This window comes from Adiantum capillus-veneris, chromosome 4 (genome assembly GCF_014529385.1).
Source record: "Adiantum capillus-veneris isolate H3 chromosome 4, ASM1452938v2, whole genome shotgun sequence".
Taxonomy (NCBI): domain Eukaryota; kingdom Viridiplantae; phylum Streptophyta; class Polypodiopsida; order Polypodiales; family Pteridaceae; genus Adiantum; species Adiantum capillus-veneris.
Genome location: NC_140934.1, coordinates 35,741,092 through 35,747,091, shown reverse-complemented (window position 1 = coordinate 35,747,091; position 6,000 = coordinate 35,741,092).

The window sequence follows — 6,000 nt, the reverse complement described above, 5'->3', positions numbered from 1 at the left end:
AAAAGTTCCATACAACTTGTATGAGTTACATATGAAAATATGAAAAACTTAATAATGTCGCCATCATGTTGTGTGTTGATTTGGTATTTATGTCCTCAGTGCTTCATATCATTTTGTGTTCTCACCTTTTTGGTTACTCTCCTGTATCCAACTCGATTGTTTCAGAGGTTATTATCATATTTTTCTCATAAGTATGTACATCCTGTTCTATTTATTTTTTATTTAGTAAATTTGTCAAAGATCTGATCTCGAATCTGATACCTGGGAAGTTACCTTTCATTAGAAATTGTGTGATTAATGTTATGATACGTGTTCTTTTGAATCCGTTTGAAGCAAACATAAATCTCAGTCGTTGCAAATTATTGAATGCTTTAAATACACATGACGCGTTATAAATGATGGTAAGATCTGCGACACACATACTTTGTATGCCACTGTGTTGGGTGATTATCTACAGGCGGCTTGTATGAATGATACTTGGTGTCCTGGTAATGCATCTTTCTTCCATGCTGTTTCTGTAGTGTATTCTCCAATAAAGGGTCTTTGTAGAATTATTTTCGTGTTTAAATATGTAGAGCCAATAATCTTGTCTGAGTCATTTTTACAAAAATGATATCCAATGGATATATTGTAAAGGGGTCCTCAGGGGACAAGGGTTTGTTATGATTCATGCATCTTGCAATATATGTGTTATCTATGAAAAGAAGATCATCCATATACGGATTAGAGTGTAAGAATGCTAAAAGCATATCATTCCTTTTGAGTCTAGATAATTTTCTGACATATTTCAGCTCAAACCAAGCCAAATATAGATTGCACCTTAAAGGAGAACATGAGTATCCCATTGGAATTCCTCTAGTTTGTCGATAAATATCAGATCCTAACCATGAGAAACAATTGTCTAACACAAAAATATTTAAAGTTTCAAAAAATTCAAAGGACCATTTTACATCCGACTTCTTTTTTGTAAGGGTGATTTTACTCCTAGATGGTTTAAACCCTTTGTAGCCTTGCCCAATCACTAGTCTTTTAATGTTATTCAAGGACTCCATCAAGCTATGCTTTCCATGGTGAGGAATTGCCTCCTAACAAGCTTTAATATCATACATATGAACATCGTAAATTAGTTTGGGGAGGTTTATCAAAGCATCGTATTGGTTGTTAATGACCCCGTATGCATTTGTATTCACTTTTGTAAATGTTTGAAGTTTTTTTGAAAATTCTCAGTATATTCAATAAGCCCACTAGACAAACCATGTAGGAACTTAGTGATCTTACTAGCCACAGGAGAAAATACACAATCATGGGCATTTGTTATCCATCCGAACTCTGTTTTGTGAATTTTGTAATTTCTCATAATATAGGGAAGATCTCTATTATGAGAAGGTATAATATTAAACTCCTTGCATCGTGTATTAATGAGTTCAATGATGGTGTTATTGCATTCGTTTATCGACATGAATTCTGAAGAATTTAATCTGTTCTTTGTGTATAGTCTAATGATTCTTTTACAAATAAAGATAGGAGTTTGATCTGATTTATCCAAACTACATATAAAAATGTGTTTTGGATAAATTCAATTTCGTCTAATATATCTTTTTCCATGAACCATGGACTTTGGTTATTCCTATAATTTGGAAATATAGAGTGAAAGGTATTTTCCAGTCTTATTTCAATTGAATGGAAGTGAGATTGTGTGAATTTTATGTTTAGTAAATGGCATAATTTTTCCCATCCCTTCTTGAATTTGGCTTTAACAGAATGTAGATGTATCGGGACAAGCGAGATATGGTTAAAGCATTTGGATATGCTATCCCTTAGTGTGTGGTGTCTTATGAATGATGGTTCAGTAGTAATAACGTGCTCACCATGATGTTCAAAGTTCTTTAGGAAATTTCTAAACCGTTTCCGACTCTGGCAAACACAAGGTTCATTAAAATCAAAAGGTTTAGCAAACGTATCAAAAGGTTTATAAAAGTATTGGCCAACATATTCGTGTAGTTCCATCCAAATTTAATGTGAAAATGCTCAAGATTATTTCTGATTCCAATATCTTTTAACATTTCATCAAAAAAAGTGTGAGGGTGTACAAACTCCATATATTTATTAATGAAAGTTAAATGAATAAATCGATGTTTCCTTTTATTACCTTGTTTAAACCATTGTAACTCATTAATTCTAGTAATTAAATGTCGTACCTTGTCATCTATATTGTATTCAAGCATCCTTGGAGTTTCCCCAAATTCCTCAGATCCACGAAATTGTCAAGGTTGTTTTGATAATGATGTTGTATTGCTTGGTGTATCAGCAATACGTTTCAACTATTCCCTACTTCTAGAGGGTTTGAAAATTGTGTCGATGGTTAGACCAATTGGGTGGTGTTGAGCTCGAGAGAGGAATGGAGTTCCTGGTGTATATAATACCAAACCTTCTCCTGCATCAATCAGATGCTTATGAATTGCATAAAAGACTACTACCGCATGTCGGACCTCAATGGGAAAAGATGTTACCCATCCAATGATAGCATATACTTGTGAGGGCCCTGAAGAGTAAGGAAATAACCTTGAAAGATTTTGAAATACAAACCAAAGAAGGTGATCAAACCATATGATTGTTGCTGGTCAGTTAGAATCGGGATTCCTCTTACAAGTACACTTGATGAATGGTTTGTATGTGTTCCAGCAATTTTTCAAGAGCTTCCAAACGTCATTTTCTCTCTCGTTGAGTGATAGTCCCTTTGTACGGGCTACCATAGAAGAATTAGAGCACTTTTTACTATCAATGTCAAACAATTTTATCTGCTTTAGTGTAAAGGGTTGAATTTTGATAGTAGATGTTTTGATTGAAGTGCATATGTTTTGCATTGTTCTACCACATTAGGTGGTAAACTGCAAAGAGAGCTAAAGAGTCAATTGTAAATGGAGCACATTGATTCAATATCGCAAAATCCCAGAGTTTGTTTTTAAGGCGAATAGCGTCAAGCTCAATTTGTCTGAAAGGAAGTAGCAGAATGACTTTAGAAAAATGTCTCGGCATATACCTTTCAATTTTTTGAGAAGAAGGGTCCTCAGTCAGGCCTAGGACTTCCTTTTCTTCTTGATCCAAGATATCTAGATCTAAAAGAGGGTTCACAATCTCTTGAGATTGTCTAATTGCTAGCGGCAAGATAGGGAGATTATTGATAAAATATAGCTTATTGACTATGGAGGGTAGGAATGAAAAATAGAAGTCTAAATCCGAACAGTCCTGATCAGCATCAATAAAGCATAATGATAGTAGAAAAGGATTTAGTGAGTTAATAAGTTGTGTAGGTTCTTTTCTGGAAAGGGCTAAGAGTTTTAACCAGTCATTAACAGATGTTGTTTTTAAGGCAGAAAGCTCTTATTCCTGTATTGCTTTCTTCGCATAGTCAAGGAGACTTTTATGAAAGTCGGTCCCTTTGAAGCATGATAGTAAACACTGTGTTCCAATAGGAGGGATATGAAACCTTTTATCATCGGAGTATCCAAATCATGTGAGAGATACAATCCAACCAACCTGAAGGATGTTCCCAGAGATAACTTTGTAAGTAGCTATTAATGAAGGCAAGTTCAATATATGGTAGTTGTCCGACCAAGGACAACTCGGGAAATAAAGAGAGAGAGAGAGAGAGAGAGAGAGAGAGAGAGAGAGAGAGAGAGAGAGAGATATTAAATTTGACATCCCCTCTTAGAGAACCATATATTGACACTTGACCTAGAATACACAAGACCTAAATTACAATAGCCAATATATGAAAAAGTCGACACAATCCAACTTTTTATAAATGCAGCTGGTAATTCCAATCCTGGTAGGAGACTAAATGAGTCCCAGAATGCATGAGAGAATAGACCTAGACCTGCCACCATGCAACATAAGCAGCCAATTAGAACATGGGCAACCTTGATGGGAATACAGATATCCAAACAATCTATTCTGCTTGTTATTGCTGTCACATAGCCCTAAACCCCTTCACTCTCCTTATATGCATTTCGAGGGAGTTTTTCTTTGCTTCTCTAGAATGCATGATTCGTCTTTTAACGGTATTTTCCTCCATAATTTTGTGTGGCAGACTTTCCTCTACCATAATTTCCATTGGTGCACTCGTTGTTTTAGGTTTGATGATGAAGGCTCATTCGCATCCTCTAGAAAATCATGTATGGTGGAGGGACGTGGCTTTCCATTGGGTAGGTAGCATCTCTTGTGAGTTTTTGGGCTTGCATTCTCAAAGGATGGTATATACCCCATAGTTTGGTTTTCGATAGATAGCATCATGCCCTGTAGTACCTTTATATAAACCAAATCTTGTCTATTAGTGGTCTATTCTAGATGCTCGTTTCCAAGACCAATTGGAAAAACTCGGCTATACAACAACACTTTCCTGTTAACTATCTCTGAGGTTTGGACATCCTATCCTTTAAATGGATAGAGTTATAGCCTGAGAGGATATAGAGAGAGATATTGAGAAAAAATATTTAGAAAATGTAGGATCGGATACCTATTTTTGGGTTTGTATAACGCATAAGATATATTTTGCCAAAATTTTGGCAGAGTTTTGTTTGTATGTGGTCCCATTTTTTTAAAAAAGCATACCATCCCTCCTTTTGTAGGAGCCTCACATGAGGATTTATGCTTGAAGAGAGTAAAAATAAACCTATCTATCCAAATATATACGTACTTTCTAAGCTATGGTTATGTCACACTTTTTTTTTTATTATTAAAAAAACCGTCTTTATCTTTTAGCAAAAAATGTATTTTTTTCTATCACATCCCACCTTCTATGTACATACTAGGTAGCATTTCATTTACAAGTACCTCGTTCAGAAGATTACATTAAATTTTGCATACAAAATTATGCACATTATGCTAATAATTTCCTACTGTTTATATCAATTTAAAGAAAGGAAACCTTATGCCTAATTCTGGAACAACACCTTCTCGGTAGACTGAAAGTCTACCTGAGAGCTCGGGGTCGTCATCTATATGTGTCTTGCTGAAACCGTTTTCGAATGCTTTCCGATTTGATTCTGCCAAATAAACCACATACAATATGCTATCTATGAGTAGATTTTTACCATTTTTCAGTCAATCATTGTTTAGAAAAAACCTTTTTTCCTTTTCTATGTCTGTCTCAAACATTATCTTACTTTTTCTGGAATTTGATATCAAATACAATTAGCCCATGGTATATCCAATGTCTGTTCTAATAGTTACACCATGTATTCGTTTTCATATGAGATACCCCGTGTTCCAAAACATGCAGATAAAATAGTGTTCTAGATTATGTGAACAATTTATATCAGACTGAAAACATGCATCTATACACATTTATGTAGAGCAGATATACGTTCCCCGTCTCTTCTTCTATTGAATTGCATATAGTTTTCTTCTCTAAAAAACGTTTTTCTTTTTTATATACAAAGTACACTAGTTTACATGTCAAAAAATATTTCTGTAAACCTTGCTTACGTACATCAATCTACCAAGCTTTAAACATTTCATAAAGTAACAAGATTTACAATACTGTAAAGAATCGCAGGTTTCCCTTACTGTGCCGTACTCCAATGCTATCAACGCCTATCCCGATTGTGCTTCCGGATGATGAGGATTCGCCAACTGAGATTCTATGTGTGAGCCGCTTATGTAAGATCAGGACATCTCTCCTTCAAGTAGACATGCGTCCCTTTTTTTCAAGTTTGAAGCAGCATAAAGCCACGCTGCCTATGATGTGTGTGTGTGTATGAAAGAAATCACCAAGCCACACTGTGTGAAGGAAAACACCAAGACACGCTGCCTAGGATGTGTGTGTGTGTGTGTGTGGAAGAATGCTCAGTATGAGTGCACAATTGGTTTTTTCTCTTGCAAGCCCTCTGCGCTGCTTATATGCAATCCGCCGCGCTTATCATTATGATACCCAGTGCCTTCACCAACTGTATGCACCTTGTTTGGGCTTGCCAAATTCGGTGGAGTTATATTTTGACA